Source organism: Ictidomys tridecemlineatus, chromosome 5 (genome assembly GCF_052094955.1).
Source record: "Ictidomys tridecemlineatus isolate mIctTri1 chromosome 5, mIctTri1.hap1, whole genome shotgun sequence".
NCBI lineage: Eukaryota > Metazoa > Chordata > Mammalia > Rodentia > Sciuridae > Ictidomys > Ictidomys tridecemlineatus.
In genome coordinates, this window is record NC_135481.1 from 60,544,416 (window position 1) to 60,566,022 (window position 21,607).

Genomic DNA, 21,607 nt, shown 5'->3' on the forward strand with positions numbered 1-21,607 from the left:
CTCGCCTTCTACTACTTTTGCTGATTTGTTCTTTTTTTTTTTCTTCCCTCTAGGGCTTTGAGATGTAGTGTGAGGTCATTTATTTGTTGACTTTTTCTTCTTTTAAGGAATGAATTCCATGCAGTGAATTTTCCTCTTAGTACTGCTTTCATAGTGTTCCAGAGATTTCAATATGTTGTATCTATGTTCTCATTTACCTCTAAGAATTTTTTAATCTCCTCCTTGATGTCTTCCGTGACCCATTGTCACAGTAGCATATTGTTTAATCTCCAGGTGATGGAGAAGTTTTTATTTTTTGTCATTCATTTCCAATTTCATTCCATTATGATCTGATAAAATGCATGGTAGTATCTCTACTTTTTTATATTTGCTAAGAGTTGCTTTGTGGCATAGTATATGGTCTGTTTTAGAGAATGATCCATGTGCTGCTGAGAAGAAAGTGTATCTGCTTGAGCAGGTTGAAATATTTATACATCAGTTAAGTCTAAGTTATTGATAGTGTTATTGAGTTCTTTAGTTTCTTTATTCTACTTTTGTTTGGAAGATCTATCCAGTGGTGAGAGAAGTATGTTAAAGTCACCCAAGATTATTGTGTTGTTGTCAATTTGACTCTTGAACTTGAGAAGAGTTAGTTTGATGAACATAGCTACTCCATTGTTTGGTGCATATATATTTATGATTGTTATGTGTTGTTGGTTATGGCTCCCTTGAGCAATATGTAATTTCCATCTTTATCCCTTTTGATTAACTTTGGCTTGAAGTCTACTTTATTTGATATAAGTATGGAAACACCCCTGCTTGCTTCCGCAGTTCATGTAAGTGGTATGATTTTTCCCAACCTTTCACCTTCAGTCTGTATATGTCTTTTCCTATAAGATGAGTCTCCTGGAGGCAGCATATTGTTGGATCTTCTTTTTTAATCCAATCTGCTAGCCTATGTCTTTTGATTGGTGAGTTTAAGCCATTTAGGGTTGCTATTGAGACATGGTTTGTATTTTCAGCCATATTTGTTTATTTTTGTTATTTGAGTTGGTTTTCCTCTTTAATTAGTTTTTCCTTTAATGTTCTACCTCCCTCTGCTGATGTTCATTGTTGTTTTTCATTTCCTCTTCATGAAATATTTTGCCAAGGCTGTTTTGTAATTCCAGTTTTCTTTTAACTTTTGTTTATCATGGAAGGTTTTTGTTTCATCTTTAAATCTAAAGCTTATTTTTGCTGGATACAAGATTCTTGGTTGGCACCCATTATATTGTTCCAGAATCTTCATGTTTTCAGGATCTGTTTTAAAAATCCGCTGTTATCCTAATTGGTTTTCCCTTTTATGTAATCTGATTTCTTTCTCTTGTGACTTTTAAAATTTTCTTCTTATTCTGTATGTTGGGCTTTTCATTATAAAGTGCCTTGGTGTAGATTTGTTGTGATTTTGTACATTTGGCATCCTGTAGGCTTCTTGAATTTGGATTTCTAATTCATTGTTCTTGCTTGGAAAGTTTTCTGATATTATTTTATCTGATATTATTTCATATTGGTTTGGACCTTTGTGCGTGCCGCACTTCCTCTATCCCAGTAACTCTTAAATTTGGTCTTTTTATGCTATCTCATATTTCTTGGATGTTCTGCTCGTGGTTTCTTATCATTTTCACTCTGAAGTCAATGTTCTTTTTAAGATGAAATACTTTATCTTTATTGTCTGATGTCCTATTGTCTAAGTGGTCTACTATGTTGGTGATGCTTTCATTCGAGTTTTTAATTTGGTTTATTCTTTCTTTCATTTCAAGGATTTCTGTTTGTTTTTTTCATTTTTTTAGTACTTCTGCTTCCCTGTTGAGTTGATCTTTTGCTTCTTCAATTTGTTTATGTAGCTCATTGTCGAAGTGATCTTTCACTGCCTGTATTTGTTCTCATATATCTTCTTTGAGATCACAGAACATTTTAACCATGTATATCCTGAAATCTTTCTCTGTCATTTTTTCTTAGCTGCCAATGCTTCTAATGATGTGTTGTCTTGATTTGTTTTTGGTACTTTTTTTCCTTGTCTTTTCATGTTGCTCATGTGCCTTCCTTTCCAGCTCTGTGTGTCTGGTGTGTTATTATTTTTACCCTATAGATTTGTAGTGCTCTTGTAGGGTTCCAGGATCCCTCCTTTGTGGGGAAGGACAATGTTAACAGATCCCAATATCAACAATACATCACCTATGAACAAATTTTTGTTATTAAGACATTTAGAGTTTAGTCTCAATGTGAAGAAATGTTGGATTCAATTATTATTAACAATATAATCAGTAGTTTCATAAAAGGTTTACAGTTTCTGGCGGTTGGCAATGAACTGGGGGTCGGATGTAGGATGATATGCTGCTCAAATGGAGGTCTGATTTGATAGCCACACCCACCAAAATGTCGAGAGAGGTTTTCCAAGATGGAGTTGGACTGCTTCCAGTACCAGGGTGTCTGGTGAGGTTGGGGAGCTGGGTGATGGCCTTATGCTGTGGATGGGTAGAACCTGAGTGACCTGCATTCGAGCAGAGAGCAGTCTGAAGTTCTGCAGAGGTGCAGATAGGTGATTTTGCTAATCCGCCTGAGAGCCCTGCGTGAGCTAGAACTTCGGGCTTTGGGTCTGGAGTCCAGAGTTCCACTCGAACACAGAGGCTCTGATTTCTGCGTGCGTGGTTGCACTGCTGGTGATTTCTGCAACAATCCACGTACAGGAATCCTCTCACACTCTCTGAGATGTTGCATTTCGTCTAGGTGAGAACTTTTGGAGAAGCTGCCGTCTGCTTTCTTGGTTTCATGTCACAGAACATCCAGAAACAGGTCTTCCTCTATTCCGCCATCTTGGACCCCCCCCCTTGGGTTTTGTTTTCTTTAGAAGAGATTTCTTTCTTTGGACTGTTTTTATTTTTCCATCTTATCTAAAATATAACTAGAAAGTGAAAAAATGATTGAAGATATACTTTAGTGGTAGAAAACTTGTCTAGATCTTAGATTGTGTAAGGCCTAGTTTGATGCCCAGCACCGCAGGGAAAAAAAAAAAAAAAGGAAAAGGAAAAGGTAAATTTCTGGTTTATACAATAAGATGGTTTTGTATACATACTCATTGTGTGAGGATTACCATCATTATGTGCTTTACTGCACAGTTACCATTGGTTGTGTGATGACATTTAAGGTGTGCTCTCTTAGCACATTTCAAGTAAACAATATATTTGTATTAACTACAGTCATCATGCAGTGTATTATATCCCAAGAACTTTTTTTTATTTTTATTTTTTTTATTGGTTGTTCAAAACATTACAAAGCTCTTGACATATCATATTTCATACATTAGATTCAAGTTGGTTATGAACTCCCATTTTTACCCCAAATACAGATTGCAGAATCACATCTGTTACACATCCACATTTTTACATAATGCCCCATTAGTAACTGTTGTATTCTGCTACCTTTCCTATCCTCTACTATCCCGCCTCCCCTCCCCTCCCATCTTCTCTCTCTACCCCATCGACTGTATTTCATTTCTCTCCTTGTTTATTTTCCCGTTCCTCTCACAACCTCTTATCTGTAATTTTATATAACAATGAGGGTCTCCCTCCATTATCATGCAATTTCCCTTTTCACTCCCTTTCCCTCCCACCTAATGTATCTGTTTAATGTTGATCTTTTCTTCCTGCTCTTCCTCCCTGCTCTGTTCTTAGTTGTTCTCATTATATCAAAGAAGACATTTGGTATTTGTTTTTTAGGGATTGGCTAGCTTCACTAAGCATAATCTGCTCTAGTGCCATCCATTTCCCTGCAGATTCCATGATTTTGTCATTTTTTAGTGCTGCGTAATATTCCATGGTGTATAAATGCCACATTTTTTTTATCCATTCATCTATTGAAGGGCATCTGGGTTGGTTCCACAGTCTAGCAATTGTGACTTGTGCTGCTATGAACATCCAGGTGGCAGTATCCCTGTGGTACGCTCTTTTAAGGTCTTCAGGGAATAGTCGGAGAAGGGCAATAGCTGGGTCAAATGGTGGTTCCATTCCCAGCTTTCCCAGGAATCTCCATACTGCTTTCCAAATTGGCTGCACCAATTTGCAGTTTCACAAGCAATGTACAAGAGTACCCTTTTCCCCACATCCTCGCCAGCACATGTTGTTGTTTGACTTCATAATGGCTGCCAATTTTACTGGAGTGAGATGTTATCTTAGGGTGGTTTTGATTTGCATTTCTCTGACTGCTAGAGATGGTGAGCATTTTTTCATGTACTTGTTGATTGATTGTATGTCCTCCTCTGAGAAGTGTCTGTTCAGGTCTTTGGCCCATTTGTTGATTGGGTTATTTGATTTCTTATTGTTTAATTTTTTGAGTTCTTTGTATACTCTGGATATTAGGGCTCTATCTGAAGTGTGAGGAGTAAAAATTTGTTCCCATGATGTAGGCTCCCTATTTACCTCTCTTATTGTTTCTCTTGCTGAGAAAAAACTTTTCAGTTTAAGTAAGTCCCATTTATTGATTCTTGTTGTTAACTCTTGTGCTGTGGGTGTCCTATTAAGGAATTTGGAACCCGACCCCACAATATGTAGATCGGAGCCAACTTTTTCTTCTATCAGACGCAGAGTCTCTGATTTGATATCTAGCTCCTTGATCCACTTTGAGTTAACTTTTGTGCATCGCGAGAGGAGGGGATTCAGTTTCATTTTGTTGCATATGGATTTCTAGTTTTCCCAGCACCATTTGTTGAAGATGCTATCCTTCCTCCATTGCATGCTTTTAGCTTCTTTATCAAATATAAGATAGTTGTAGCTTTGTGGATTAGTCTCTGTGTCATCTATTCTGTACCATTGGTCCACCCGCCTGTTTTGGTACCAGTACCATGCTATCTTTGTTACTATTGCTCTGTAATATAGTTTGAAATCTGGTATCGCTATACCGCCTGATTCACGCTTCCTGCTTAGAATTGCTTTTGCTATTCTGGGTCTTTTATTTTCCCATATGAATTTCATGATTGCTTTATCTATTTGTACAAGAAATGCCGTTGGGATTTTGATTGGGATTGCATTAAACCTATAGAGAACTTTTGGTAATATCACCATTTTGATGATGTTAGTTCTGCCTATCCATGAACAGTTTATATTTTTCCATCTTCTAAGATCTTCTTCTACTTCTCTTTTTAGGGTTTTGTAGTTTTCATTGTATAAATCTTTCACCTCTTTTGTTAGGTTGATTCCCAAGTGTTTTACTTTTTTTTGAGGATATTGTAAATGGAGTATTTTTCCTCATTTCCATTTCAGAAGTTTTGTCGCTGATATACAGAAATGCCTTTGATTTATGCGTGTTGATTTTATATCCTGCCACTTTGCTGAATTCATTTATTAGTTCTAGTAGTTTCTTTGTAGACCCTTTTGGGTCTTCAAGGTATAGAATCATGTCTTCCGCAAATAGTGATAATTTAAGTTCTTCTTTTCCTATTTTTATGCCTTTAATATCTTTCATCTGTCTAATTGCTCTGGCCAGTGTTTTGAGAACTATATTGAATAGAGGTGGTGAGAGAGGGCATCCCTGTCTTGTTCCAGATTTTAGAGGGAATGCCTTCAATTTTTCTCCATTCAGAATGATGCTAGCCTCAGACTTAGCATAGATAGCTTTTACAATGTTGAGGTAAGTTCCTGTTATCCCTAGTTTTTCTAGTGTTTTGAACATAAAGGGATGCTGTACTTTGTCGAATGCTTTTTCTGCATCTATCGAGATGATCATATGGTTCTTATCTTTGAGTCTATTGATGTGGTCAATAACATTTATTTATTTCCGTATATTGAACCATCCTTGCATCCCAGGGATGAATCCTACTTGATCATGGTGTACAATTTTTTTGATGTGCCTTTGTATCCGATTCGCCAGAATTTTATTGAGGATTTTTGCATCTAGGTTCATCAGAGATATTGGTCTGTAGTTTTCTTTCTTTGAGGTGTCTTTGTCTGGTTTCTGAATCAGGGTGATATTGGCCTCATAGAATGAATTTGGCAGAGCTCCCTCTTTTTCTATTTCCTGAAATAACTTGAAAAGTATTGGTATTAATTCTTCTTTAAAGGTTTTATAAAACTCCGCTGTATACCCATCCGGTCCTGGGCTTTTCTTGGTTGGAAGTCTTTTGATTTCTTCTTCTATTTCATCTATTGATATTGGTCTGTTTAAGTTGTGGGTATCCTCCTGACTCAGTCTGGGCAAATCATATGACTTAAGGAATTTATCGATGTCTTCACTATCTTCTATTTTATTGGAATATAGGTTTTCAAAATAATTTCTAATTGTCTTCTGTATTTCTGTAGTGTCTGTTGTGATATTGCCTTTTTCATCCCGGATGTTAGTAATTTGAGTTCTCTCTCTTCTTCTCTTCTTTAGCATGGCTAAGGGTCTGTCAATCTTATTTATTTTTTCAAAGAACCAACTTTTAGTTTTGTTAATTTTTTCAATAGTTTGTTTTGTTTCAATTTCATTGATTTCTGCTCTGATTTTAATTATTTCTTGTCTTCTGCTACTTTTGCTGTTGTTTTGCTCTTCCTTTTCTAGGTCTTTGAGATGAAGTGTGAGCTCATTTATTTGTTGGTTTTTTCTTTTTTTGAGGAATGACCTCCAGGTGATGAATTTCCCTCTTAAAACTGCTTTCATTGTGTCCCATAGATTCCGATATGTTGTGTCTGTATTTTCATTTATCTCTAAGAATTTTTTGATTTGCTTCTTTATGTCTTCTGTAACCCATTGATCATTCAGTAACATATTGTTCATTTTCCATGTGATGTAGGATTTTTCCTTCCTTCTTTTATCATTGATTTTCATTTTCATTCCATTATGATCAGATAAAATGCATGGTATTATCTCCACCCCTGTTTATTTACTGAGGGATGCCCTATGGCATAATATATGGTCTATTTTTGAGAAGGATCCATGTGCTGTTGAGAAAAAAGTATAGCCACTTGATGTTGGATGATATATTCTATATATGTCAGTTAAGTCTAGGTTGTTGATTGTGGTATTGAGTTCTATAGTTTGTTTATTCAACTTTTGTTTGGAAGATCTGTCCAATGGTGAGAGAGGTGTGTTGAAGTCACCCTTAATTATTGTGTTGTGGTCTATTTGATTTTTGAACTTGAGGAGAATTTCTTTTATGAATGTCACAGCACCATTATTTGGTGCATAAATATTGATAATTGTTATGTCATGTTGGTGAATGGTTCCTTTTAACAGTATATAATGTCCTTCCTTATCTCTTGATTAATTTAGTCATGAAGTCAATTTTATTCAATATGAGGATGGCCACTCCTGCCTGCTTAAGAGGACCGTGTGCGTGGTATATTTTTTCCCAACCTTTCACCTTCAGCCTGTGTATGTGTTTTCCAATCAGATGTGTCTCCTGGAGGCAGCATATTGTTGGATTTGTTTTTTTAATCCATGTTACCAGCCTATGTCGCTTTATTGGAGAGTTTAAGCCATTAACATTTAGAGTTACTATGGTTTGTACTTCCAGCCATGTTTGATTATTTATCTTCTTTTAGTTTGTTTCTCCAAGATTAGCTTTTCCCCCGCCCTCTGACTTTATAGAGGCACTTTCCACTGATGGTTTTGGTTATTGTTTTTCATTTCTTCCTCGTGTAATGTTTTGCTCAATACGCTTTGCAATGCTGGTTTTCTAGCTACAAATTCTTTTAGCTTTTGTTCATCATGAAAGATTTTTATTTCATTGTCGTACCTGAAGCTTAATTTTGCTGGATACAGAATTCTTGGTTGGCATCCATTGTCTTTCAGTGTTTGAAATACGTTGTTCCATGATCTTCTCGCTTTCAGTGTCTGTGATGAAAAATCTGTTGTTAACCTTATTGGTTTACCCCTAAATGTATTCTTGCTCTTTTCTCTTGTAGCTTTTAATATTTTCTCTTTGTTCTGTATATTGGATATCTTCATAACAATGTGTCTTGACGTTGGTCTACTGTGATTTTTGTGTGCTCCGTGTCCTGTATGCATCTACAATTTGTATATCTGTTTCCTTTTTTATTTCTGGAAAGTTTTCTGTAATTATTTCATTCAGCAGGTTACTCATTCCCTTGGTATGAATCTCTGTGCCTTCCTCTGTCCCGATGACTCGTAAGTTTGGTTTTTTTATGTTATCCCAAATCTGTTGGATGTTTTTCTCGTGATTTTTTACCAGCCTATCTGAGTTGGCTAGACTTTTTCAAGATGATATATTTTGCCTTCATTATCTGACGTTATGGCTTCTACTTGCTCCACTCTGGTGGTGATAGTCTCGATTGAGTTTTTAATTTGGTTTATCGTTTCCTTCATTTCTAGATTTAGTGTTTGATTTTTTTTATAATCTCTATCTCCTGATAAAGATGGTTAACTTCTTCTTTTATCTGTTTATGTAATTCATTTTCAATGTGATCTTTAAGTTTCCTTTCCATCTGTCTAAGGTGTTCCTGGAGTTCATTATATGGCCATTTTTCTGATGACTGTAGGTCCACCTGAATATTTAGGCTATCCCGCATTGTTTGTACTCCTTTTCTTCCTTGCTTTTTTATGCTCATGTTACTTCTTGTTCTGTTTGACTGCTGAGTTACTGTTTACTCTTTTAAATTTATTTGATGCTTGGGAGGAGAGATATTAGAAGGGAAGGGAAGAAGTCACTAAAGAGAATGAGTGTAGGCAGGTAGAATTCAAGAAAGGGGAAATAAGAAAATTGAAAAGAAATGAAAAGACAAGAGAAAAAAGTGAAAAGAAGAAAGAAAAAACGAAAAAATAAAAATTTAAAACCAAAAAAAAAATTATAATGATAATAAAAGAATGGAAATTAAAGTTTAAAAAATAATAGTAATAATAATAGAATAAAAAGAATTAAAAAATTGAAACCATTAATAAGAATGTTAAAGAACAACAACATCAACAACAAGAAGTGAAAATAAAATAAAAAAATACTAATAATAATCATTAAAAAATAATAATAATAATAATAAATGCAGTCATAGAGCTCGATTAACTTCTCTTCCAGTAGATGGAGCTATGCCCACTGGGCCAGGCTTCTCTTCTTGATAGGTAGGAACCAATCACTGTGCCTCAGCTCTTCTTCCCAGACTGTGCGGGTCTCCAATCCTGAGTGCCTAGGGCCTTCTCTTGTGGTTCCTCAATCCAGGCCCCACTCACCTGTGACGCTTACCACAATACTGGCTACACGCTGGGTCTGCTGCTTCTGGGATCCCTGTTTTCCTGGATGCCTGGGCACACCCTTTCTATTTGCCTCCCTCAGACCCTAAGTTTGTAGGGCTTGGGGCTGAGGACCCCCAGGGAATTTGTTTGCCCCCAGGTAGCAACTCCCCTGGTAGCTGGTGCAAGGGACCTCTGTTTTCAGCACTGGTGGGAGTGATAGCTGGGAGTTCTGAGCTGCTAGTCCCATGTCACTCCTGATTCCCTGGGTCTGGCTATCGTGCTCAGTTGGCTTTTACCTCTGTGAGTTCAGGTGGGCCGACTAGTTATTTCAGCGGGATTGTTAGTGCTGAGTCACTAGAAGCAGGCAAACCGGAGCTTGAATGCAGCTGATTCGTGCTCAGTGTATGTTTTCTGAGGGGCTCAGACTGTACGCCCTAGCTCCACATCAGCTCAGCATTTCCTTGTGATCCTGAGTAAACAGGCTTTAGATATTTTACAGCTCCCTATGCCCGCGCAGTTGAGGAGGTCAGAGACTTGATCTCTCCGCACCTGCCGCCATGTTAGACCTCCTCAATGATATTCATGTTACCCTTACAGTTTCCTGGCATAAGCAAGATCTTGGGATTATACGAACTGCTACTTCTGTTTCCAGTCCAGTTTTCTAGACTGAAACCCTGTTGCCGTCGCCTCCACCTCTGGGCCGCGCTCACGGGCGCCGCACTTGTCCGCGACCTTAGCAGCGCCACCGCGACCTCCGCAGCTCCTCGGCCCGGTGCCTGGCTCCCGGCGCCCAAGCAGCTGCCGCTGCGGCTCTCCAGCCCCCTCTTCCGGAGCACGGGTCCCCTCGCAGGGGGATGCCGAATGACCCCAGAGCAGGCTCTGCCCAAAGGTCCAGCGGGGAACAGGCGACCGAGGCGCTCGAGGCCGTGGTCCAGCTTTCGGAGGACAGGGCTCGGCACGCAGCCCAATTCCAGTCTCTAGATGCAGCAGCTGGACCCTGTAGACAGAGCCATCAAGACAGCATGCAGAAAGCAAATGGCAGCTCCCGCGGAGTGGATTTTCGGCCCCGAAACCACAGCCCAGCCAACAATCCCAATCCACTAACTCTCCCTATATAGAAAATATTCAAAAAAAAAAGGCGGGGTGTACTGAACTTTCTTTGCCTCAGGTACTTACAATCCACTGCTGATTTCACATTCAGCTTCTCTGCTGGGAGCGAAGTGAAAGAAGAAGCAGATGAGCGCAAATCGCGCAGCTCTGAGCAGGAAAGCGTCCGGGAGCCAAACGTCTCTCTTTCAATCTCTTTGTTTTTTCTGCTGCTTGGCAAGGTGGTCCGCTACAGATTAATGGTGAAAGCAGCTCTAACAAGCTGCACGAAATCTCGATTAAAGCCGCTGCTCTGAGCACCACGCTCAGCACTTCAGCAACCCCCGTACGCAGCGGCCATCTTTCTCTTATTGTGTGTTTTCTCCCAAGAACTTTTTATCTTACCACTGAAAACTGCAATTAGACAAGAAAAAGTAATAAAACGTATCTACATTAGAAGGGAAGAAGATTTTAACCCCTATAAGATATATAGTTTGCAAATATCTTCTCCCATTCTGTAGGTGTTTTCATTTTGTTGATTGTTTGCTTTGCTGTACAACAGTAGCTTTTTGTTTGTTTGATGTAGGCTCACTATTTATTTCTTCCCTAATTTCTCTGGCTAGGATTTCCCCTACGATGTTGTATCCAAGTGGTGAGAGTGAGCACCTTCTTTTGTTTCTGGTCTCAGAAGAAAACTTTTAGGCTTTTATTATTGAATATAATGTTAGCTGTGAGCTTGTCACATATCGCCTTTACTTTGAAGTACCTAACTTATTGAGGTACTGTCATGAAAGGATGTTGAATTTTTTTCAAATGTTCTTTTTGTTATTATTTCACTTTTATTGATTTGCATATGTTAAACCATCTTTGCATCCTAGGGATAAGTCCCCTTTGAGCATAATGTGTCATTCTTTTAATGTTATATGGAACTTTGTTACTTGATATTTCACTGAGGACTTTTGCATCCATATACATGAGAGATATTGTCCTGTTTTTCTTATTTTATCCTTTGTTGGCTTTGCTGTAAGTAGAATGCTGACCTTTTAGAAATTATTTGGAAATATTTCTACCTCTTCAAATTTATGGAAGAATTTGAGAAGGATTTGCATTAATTTTTATTTAAATGAAATGGACTGAAACCCAGACACGGTGGCACATGAGTGTAATCCCAGTGGCTTAGGAGGCTGAGGCAGGAAGATCAAGAGTTCAAAGCCAGCTTCAGCAACTTAGGGAGGCCCGAAGCAACTCAGTGAGACCTTGTTTCTAAATAAAATACAAACAAAATTTTAAAAGGCTAGGTATATGGCTCAGTGGTTAAGCATCTGTGGTTTCAATCCCCAGTCCCTTACTCCCTCCATCCCTGCAAAAAAAGAAATGAACTGAAATTAAGTGCCCCTCTGAAATTGAGGACAACTTCTTTATGCCTCCTCCTTACATAGGGGGGATATCAAGAAAACTGGGAATGAAAAGTGTCTCTTCTTTGGCCCTTCTAGAACAGGATAATGAAATCTACACATATGTATTTTTTGTCTTTGGTTCCATTTTACCACATCTCTCTTTTAAAAGTTTTCCTCACCTAGGAGGCCCCATAGACAAAAATATTGAAAAAAAAATGATAAAACCTCTGAATAGGAATAAAAACAAAGAAACAAGAGCAATACTCAGAACCCTAGTGCAGTGGAGTGATAAGCAGGATGAAGACATTCTACCTTTAACCCTTTGGGAGAAAGAAGACAAAGAACTCTTAAATTTTTATTTGGGCCAGGCACAATGGCACAGCCTTTAATTCCAGTGGCTTGGAAGGCGGAGGCAGGAGGATCGTCTGTTCAAAGCCAGCGTTGGTAAAAACAAAGCACTAAGCAATTCAGTGAGACTCTGTCTCTAAATAAAATACAAAATAGGGCTGGGGATGTGGCTCAGTGGTTGAATACATGTGAATTCAATCCCCTGTACCCCTGCCCAAATTTATTTGAAATTTTTTTTTAAATAGAAGAAGGCCTGGCTTTATTTCCCAGCATCACTGCCATGATTTTTTCTTGTGTTTTTATTGAATTGTAATTGTACACAATGATGGCATTCATTATAAATATTTTCACTTGCTCATGATATGACAATATAATTTGGCCAATATTATTCCCCACTCTTTCCCTTTACTTTATGGGTCTTCCTTCAATTTTTATGAGGAAATTTTAATTCTTAGGGAAAACCAAATCATATGTCTGGATATCCTTAGTCTCATGAAATCTAAGAAGGTCTCTTAGTCCTGATAATTTTCAAGCCTTTTCGGATGGCCAAATAAATTCTAGTGAACAGTCTTGAAAATGTGCTTTGGGACCACAGTATTAACATTATTCTGTTCCAAAACACAGCAGAAACATATGCTAGAGATTTGTGAGAGCTGTATGTAGAAAGAAAATCTCAGTGAAGGAAGAAACTCATCTTTTCTGTTATCACTAACAGTGTAGTGAACATAGCAAGAGAAGAGCACCTATTCATGTTGATGAAATTTGTTAATGAATCTTATAACCTGAGATAGAACTTTGTGGGCTTCCTCCCTCATGCAGCGGATATAAATATTTTGACTGTGAAATTCCACACTAGCATAACTGAGGAATGGGGACTGTATGGAATGTTCATTGTATATATTGAATTTTCTTCCAAAATGAAAGTTGTTGTTTCTGGACTTTAAAAAGAAATATCCCCAAGCTATCTGCATATACACTTTGATCTTCCTGTGCATTAAATATGTGAGTATAAAATTAGTGTCTGTGATGGGGATTTGGTTGTACTAGGGACAGTTGAGTAAACTTGTTCTTTTTTCCACAGATCACCTCAACTGCTTTTAGCATTTGACAGTAAAATTTCTGTTTTGTTTTAGAAAGGTGAAGAAATGGGTAAAGAACTGATGGAAATTTTCTGTTCTCAGTGGAAAGGCAGGCATGATACTTTTGAAATTTTAGTATACTTCCTACAAACACTTGTTTTATGTTTAGATGGTATATTATTAGATGGAATAACTAGAGTTGGCAGAGCATTTGTACCCTCCAGTGCACTGACAGATTTTGATTTCATTGTATTCTCAAAAATGCTTTATCTTTTACAAGTGTCTTTGGGAAAAACCTCCAGGGGTGATCTCTGATGTCTTCTTAGCAGCTTCACTGTAGTGCTGCATTCACTCAGTGAAGTAATGGGAAATGTTGAAGTTTTCAGGAATTTTCTTTTGAGGAAATCACAAATTTAGCAACCAAACTTGATTTCCAAATGGAAAGTCCCTGGGAGATTCCATAGGGCTCATCAAGGTAAATTGGAATCTCAACTAATCTCTCAGGACTACCATTAAAAACATTTTTTTGTGTTCCAATAGTGGAGTACATTATTCAGAAATTTAAAGGTGCATTCTCAGGTGTGTCTCAGAGGTCTTATATGCTTATCTCTGGTACCCTCTGTCAGGGAAAAACTCAAATTCTATACATCAGAGATCAGAGGTATTAACATGTACAGAAGTGACTTACCCAATCCAGACATGCTCTCAGCTTAGTTTTTTTTTTTTGTTAGAGAATCAAATGGAAATCAGAGGGAAAGATATAAAGTTTCCCCCCATCATTTATGCAGCCCCCATCTGCCTGACATCAGATTTTTTCCTTATGTATATGTATTACTGAAGGTTCCATGCATTTTTCCAGTGATGAAGATTGAGAATAAGCACTGTGAAAATGGACAAAAGCATCTCAATGCATACTTGAGGAACATTTTGACAAACCAATGTTCAAGTAACTTGGCTTTGCTTAACATAAATTTTGATATAAAATATGATCTGTATTTAATGGTAGACATATATCAAACTCTGTACAACTAAATTAGAGTTCCCTACAGATAATTCAGAAGCCCTTAAAAATACCTAACAGTCTTTTAAAGTGGACTTTCTTTTATGTTTGATATTTGAAGAAAAGCCATAAGGTATATGTAGGTCACTTAATCACTGGATATCTTTGCCTATAGACCTTCCTTTGAATACATTATTCATTGACAATCTGCCTATTTAAGTGGTCTCTCTTTGAACTGTCATGCTTTGAACGCCTATTTGTTCACTTCTGTGAAACTCTCAAATTGTTTTAGTTAAGTCAGTTTAGAAATAACATTTGTTATCATGATGGGTGCAATTGTCAGGTACTGAGTTAGGAATATTTTTCAGAAATAAATTTTGAGTAAGGATTATATTTTATAAAATATTATATGACACCATGGACTTTTTTGTTGTTTTAATTAGTTATCCATGACAGCAGAATGCATTTTAATTCATTATATGCAAATGGAGCATAACTTTTCATTTCTCTAGTTGTACACGATGTAGAGTCGCAAACATATGTGCAGTCATACATGTACCTAGGATAAGGATATCCATCTCATTCCACCATCTTTCCTGTCCCCATGTCCCCTCTCTTCCCCTACCTTTCCTTTGCCTAATCAAAGTTCCTTCATCCCCATCCCCATTATGGATCAGTATCCACTTACCAAAGAGAACATTCGGCCTTTGGTTTTTTCAGATTGGCTTACTTCACTTAGCATGATATTCTCCAGCTCCGTCCATTTGCCTGCACATGTCGTAATTTTATTCTCTTTTAATGTTGAGTAATATTCCAGGTACCACAGTGTCTTTGTCTATTCATCTGTTGAAGGGCATATAGGTTGATCCACAGTTTAGCAATTGTGAATTGAGCTACTGTGAACATTGATGTAGCTGTGTCACTATAGTATGCTGATTTTAAGTCTTTTGGGTATAGAATAAGGAATAGGATAGCTGGATCAAAAAAGATTTCTAAAGAATCTCCATACTACTTTCCATAGTAGTTACACCAATTTGCAATGCCACCAGCAGTGTATGAGTATACCTTTTTCCCTGCATCCTCACCAATACTTATTGTTATTTGTATTTTTGATAATTGCCATTCTGACTGGAGTGAGATGAAATTTTAGAGTAGTTTTGATTTGCATTTCTCTAATTACTAGAGAAGTTGAACCTTTTTTCATGTATTTGTTGATAGATTATATATGTTCTTCTGAGAAGTGTCCGTTCAGTTCCTTAGTCCATTTATTGATTTTTTTTTTTTTTGGTGTTACGATTTTTGAGTTCTTAATATATCCTAGAAATTAGTGCTTCATCTGATGTGCATATAGTAAATAAGTTCTCCCTCTATGTGGGCTCTCTCTTCACATTATTGATTGTTTCTTTTGCTGAGAAAATCTTTTTGGTTTGAATCCATCTCATTTATTAATTCCTGATTTTATTTTTGTGCTTTAGGTGTCTTTTTAAGGAAGTCAGGACCTAATCTGACATGATGAAGATTTGGGCCTACTTTTTCTTCTGTTAGGTGCAGGGTCTCTAGTCTAATTCCTAGGTCCTTGATCCACTTTGAGATGAGTTTTGTGTATGGTAAGAGATACTGGTTTAATTTCATTTTGCTGTATATAGATTTCCAGTTTTCCCAGCATCATTTGTTGAAGAGGTTATCTTTTTGCCAATGTATGTTTTTGGCACCTTTGTCTAGTATGCAATAACTTTATTCATGTGGGTTTTTCTCTGTGTCTTCTGTTCTGAACCATTTATCTACATATCTATTTTGGTGCCAATTCCATACCTTTTTTTGTTAACTGAAGCTCTGTAGATAGTTTAAGGTCTGGTATTGTGATGATGCCTCCTGCTTCACTTTTCTTGCTAAGCATTACTTTGGCTATTCTGGGTATCTTGTTTTTCCAAATGAATTTCATGATTGTTTTTTTTTTCTATTTCTATGAGGAATGTTGTTGGGGTTTTAAAAAATTGGAATTGCATGAAATCTGTATACTGCTTTTGGTAGTATGTTCATTTTTATAATATTAATTCTTCCTATCCAAGAACATACCATGGACCTTTGACTAATAAAAATTTTAAGTATGTTCTTATAAATGTGTAATGGACATTGAATTACCAGAGAGAGTAGCTTGTGAGCTCACCAATCAAGGGATTCAGTGTAGATTGTTTTATTTATTAAATGAACTTAAAAGAACAGGTTAAAGTTTGGATGGAAGCGCTTGCCACTGTTGTTCCACATTTGGTTGTTGCTGTTGCATTTCTTTGTTGATCCTGCATTTTCATAAGCTAAAGCAGGTAAATGTTAAACATGTCTGCTTCATGGTTAAGACAAAATCAGCCCATGGATACTGTCAAATGATTTGTTCTCTTTTTTCATGAATATTTCTGCTGTCTCATCTTGATTTATGAGCAAAACCTAGAAAATCTACAAAAAATGTTTTGTGATTTATCTAGAATATAGAAAATATTGCTATTAATTTTGGTGAAGAAAATCAGCTTTGTATAGTTTATTTCAATCTAAATAAAATGTGAATTAAAATAATAATTCAGCCTTGGTAGGTATATAGGATTTATACCTACGTTTTTATCCATTACTTATGTTATTGACATACAGTTGTTCATAGTAGTCTTATAATCCTTTGTATTTCTTTGGTGTCCATCGTAATGTCTCCTTTTGCACTTATCATTTTATTTGAAACCTTTCTTTTTTTTTTCCCTTTGGATAATCTAGATAAAGATTTGTCAATTTTGTTAACCTTTTCAGACAACCAACTCTTTTTCTGTTCTTTTTCTAGTCTCTATTTCATTTATTTCTACTCAGTATTGTTTCCTTCCTCCTCCTATCTTTAGCCTTAGTCTATTTTTTTTTCTGGTTCCTTGAGATTAATTTAGATCAAGATCTTTTCTGTTTTGCCCTTCTTTCCCTCCCTCCCTCCCTTCCTCCCTTCCTCCCTTCCTCCCTCCCTCCCTTCCTTCCTTCCTTCCTTCCCATTTATCACTACAAAATTCTCTCCTAGTGCTGTTTTTTGCTGCATGAGCTTTATTTGTTACAATTCCATATTTTTTGTCTCAAGATACATTTTTATTTTCCTTTTATTTCTTTTATCTATTAATCAAGTGTATTTACTTTGTTTTTGTGGTTAGAAATGATAACCTAATATGGGACTGGGAGTGTAGCTCATTGGTAGTGCACTTGCCTAGGATGTGGGGGGCCCTGGATTCAACCTCCATCCCTGAAAAAAAAATGAAAATATATCTGCTGTGATTTTAATCTTATTAAATTTGTTAAGATTTATTCTGTGGCACAACATATAATCTGTCCTGGAGAATGTTTCATGTATATTTGGAAAGGATCTGTTTTATGCTATTGTTAGCTAAAACATTCTATAAGTTTGTCAGGTGCATTTGGTCCTCAGTGTTATTCAAGTCTACTGTTCCCTTATTGATTTTTCTGTCTGGGTGATGTATGCATTATTGAAAATAGAATATTGAAACCCTGCTATTTTTGTATTGCTATCTATTTTTTCTTTAGTTTGTTAATATTTGCTTTATTTGGCTTCATGCTACTATTTGGGCTGTATATGTATTTATAATTGTTATATCCTTTTTATGAATTTAACCTTTTTATTATGCAGTGACCTTCTTTGTCTCTTGTGACAAATTTTGGCTAAACCTTTTTTGTCTGATGTAAATATAGCCATCCTTATGCCTGTTTGGTTATCATCTCTTCACTTCCCCTTTTTTTCATTCCTTCTTTTTTAGCTTGTGTGTGTCTTACAAGCTAAAAAGTGAGTTTCTTATTTGCAACACAGTGTTGATTCTTATCTGTTTAACCAAACTGGGTCTTTTGTTTGGAGAATTTAATCTGTTATACTTAATTATAGTTTATGATGAATTGTTGGGTGGATAAGACTGCTCTCAGACTCCAGCTGAAATGGACTAGTGCTGAGTTACATAGCTGTATTGCAGAACTGCTTGGTGTAGGACCAAGATCTGCCGGGCTGATCCAGGGACACAGGATAGAAGTTTCTCTGGGCAGGACCAGACAAAATTGCTCTTAGACCACAAGCCAAGTTACAGGACTGTTTCAGGGTTCATAGTTGAGTTCACAATTGGTGGACCTCTCACCCAGGGATCAGTGGTAAACAAGCTATGGGTAAAGTCTTTTCTTTATTCCTCATGATGAGGGTATTGTTTTGTTTTTTGGAATATGGCTCCCATTGTTCATTACTCTAAATACCAGGGGACCAAATATTGTATGTTTAGATCTAGGATTCAAGTTCACTTAAGATTTTTAGCAAAATACTCTGTTTACCTCTTTAACCTATTATTTGGATGCTAATAACTAATAGAGCCAATCTTTGCCTTCTACCACAGTTGGGCAATCAACTGATAGTAATTAGTAATACTTCTTGTCTTTTAAAAGCTTTAACAGGATTTTTAAGAATTTAAAGGAGTTGATGATATAAGAAATAATGGCAGAGTAGCATATTAATTATTATTTGCTATACTGGTCTCAAAAATTAGTATCACTAGATTTTTAATTGATTCTATTCTTGTAATTGCATATGGCCATATTTCATAGTAACAGTCAAATTTACCACTGCTTTTGATACCATTGAAATGAGTTGGCCTCAGCTTCCATCTTTGAAATAGTTAGAAAAATAAGTATTACACAGCGATTAATTCAGTCAATATTTTATTATTTATTTAGCATTGTAGATTCAGCGCTTGAATTTATGGGGGTTTAGATTTGTATCTTAACCTCTATGTGTTTTTGTCACATCATATTTTCAGATTATCACAGAGACATATTTAACTTAATTGTTTCTTTTGTCATCTTCATGTTGTTGCCAGATACCAGTTCATGAAATAGTTATCAGAGTTGCTTCTTTTTGCTTTTAAGTTTTAGCAATTATTAAATTTCAGGAAGGCTCACAGAGCCAATGAACTATGTCTCTACTAAGTTGACTGAAAGCTTTGGCAAAACAGTGTGGTGAAACAGCAATTTTGTTTCCCTTGCCTAGTCTGAATTGTCTCATTATCAGTAATTTATAAGGCAACTTTGCTAAGGCTAAGGTTTGATGTGCTCCCAAATGGTGAATGATGCTTATAACTAATCATAGTGATTAGCCATTTGCAGATGTGCAAAAAAACTATCATGAAGGATTATATAATAAAGAAGAGGACTTTGAATCAGATAAGGAGCAAGCATTATCTGATTATAGGGAAAGATTGATAGGTTAATAGTTTATAAATTTGTTAGATTTTCTAATCATAGATGTTGTGGCCCAGTGACTTAATTTTTCAATATCTTTGGAATGCAGATACTTTGAAAGGTCCAAGAATTTATATTTCCACTCTTAAAAAGTTAAGTTTTGTGAACCTTCACATCTTGTTTGTGTTTTATTTCTCTCTCTCTCTGTCTCTCTCTGTCTCTCTGTCTCTCTCTCTCTCACACACACACACACACACACACACACACACGGGGCGGGGAGATCTTAAGCTCTTTGAGATGATTTTTTTTTGTTTTTTATTCTTTTTAGATATACATGATAGTAGAATGTATTTTGACGTATTATACATACATGTGGTATAACTTCTCATTCTTGTAGTTGTACGCGATATGGAGTTACACTGGTCATGTATTCATATATGGACATAAGAAATTTATGTCCAATTCATTCTACTGTCTTTCCTACTCCAATTTCTTCTCCCTTCCCTCATTCCCCTTTGTCTAATCCAGTGAACTTCCATTCTTCTCTCTCTACCCCCTTATTGTGTATTAGCACCCTCATATCAGAGAGAACATTCAGTCTTTGGTTTTGGGAGATTGGCTTATTTTACTTAGCATAATGGTCTCCATGGATGGTCTCCAGTTCCATCCATTTACCAGCAAATGCCATCATTTCATTCTTTTTGGCTGAATAATATTCCATTGAGTGTGTTTGTGTGTGTGTGTGTGTGTGTGTGTGTGTTTGTGTATGTGTATCCCTTTTTTAATCCATTTGTCTGTTGAAGGACATATAGGTAGGTTCCATAGCTTAGCTTTGTGAATTGTGCTGCTATAAATATTGATGTGGCTATGTCACTCTAGTATGATGATTTTAAGTCCTTTGCATATATATCAAGGAGTGGGATTCCTGGGTCAAATGGTGGTTCTATTCCAAGTTATTTGAGGAATGAGATATGATTTTATTGAGACTTTTATTAAACTGTAATGTCTATCCTCTTAAATTTGGGACTTTTTTTCTTGCATAATTGTCTTTCTACTAAGGAATCTAGGTATATTTTTCAAGTGGTACTAGACATTTGCATATGAAGTTGTATTTATCCTGTTTATTGCTTAGTCTTTATCAACTAGATGATGATTCTCTTTTTTCTTTTAAAGAGAGAGTGAGAGAGGAGAGAGAGAGAGAGAGAGAATTTTTAATATTTATTTTTTAGTTCTCAGCGGACACAACATCTTTGTTGGTATGTGGTGCTGAGGATCGAACCCGGGTCGCACGCATGCCAGGCGAGCGCGCTACTGCTTGAGCCACATCCCCAGCCCTGATTCTCTATCTTAAGAGAATACTTTTCCCAATAATAAAGTTTGTTTTAAAAGAAGAATCTCTCTAGGTGGAAAGCATGCCTTGTCTAGTAGCCTTGATTCTGTTTTATCTGCCCTCACCACACATTTGTGTGGGAGTGGTTTCCAAACTCAAGAATGGTTTTGGCATTAGAAATAATCACTTACTAAGTATTTTCTTCATGCCCATCACTTGATAAAGACCCTTTATTCATTGCTTATTTATCCAACACAATAACCCTATGACATAGCAATATTACAGTAGCCCCTTATATCCACCATTTTGCTTTCCACAGTGAGTTACCCATTGGCAACTACATTCTGAAAACATTAAATAGAAAACTCCAAAAATAAATAGTTCATGAGTTTTAAAAAATGTACATTCATTCTAGGTACCATGATGGAATCACATGCCATTCTCCTAAGATGTGAATCATCCCTTTGTCTAGCATATCCATGCTTTATATGCCACCCTCCTATTTGTCACTTTCTCGGCTATCAGATGTATGGTTGCAGTATTGCAGTGCTTGTGTTCACATTACCCTTGTTGTGTTTATTAATAGCCCCAAAGTGCAAGATTAATGATTAGTGATATTTGTTTTAGTCAGCTTTTTCAATGCTGTGATAAAAGACCCGACCAGGACAATTGTAGAGGAGGAAGAGTTTATTTGGAGGCTCACAGTTTCAGAGGTCTCAGTCCATAGACTTCCAGCTCTATTCCCAGGGGTTTGAGATGAGGCAGAACATCAGAGCAGAAGAGTGTGGTGGAAAAAAGTGGCTTACATGATGATCAGGAGCAAGAGAGAGACTCCACTCACCAAATAGAAAATATGTACCCCAAAGACACACCCCCAATGCCCACCTTCTCTAGCCATACCCTACCTGCCTTCAGATAACACTGAATCCTCATCAAGGGATTAGTTCAC

At 36.7% G+C, this 21,607-nt stretch overlaps 1 protein-coding gene and 1 pseudogene across 6 annotated transcripts in view; both read left to right on the forward strand.

Moving 5' to 3' along the window:
• Fut8 (fucosyltransferase 8) overlaps positions 1–21,607 on the forward strand; it is a 337,229-nt gene that overhangs the window by 209,985 nt on the left and 105,637 nt on the right. The window lies entirely within an intron of this gene.
• Positions 7,960–16,457, forward strand: LOC144377817 (52 kDa repressor of the inhibitor of the protein kinase pseudogene; annotated as a pseudogene).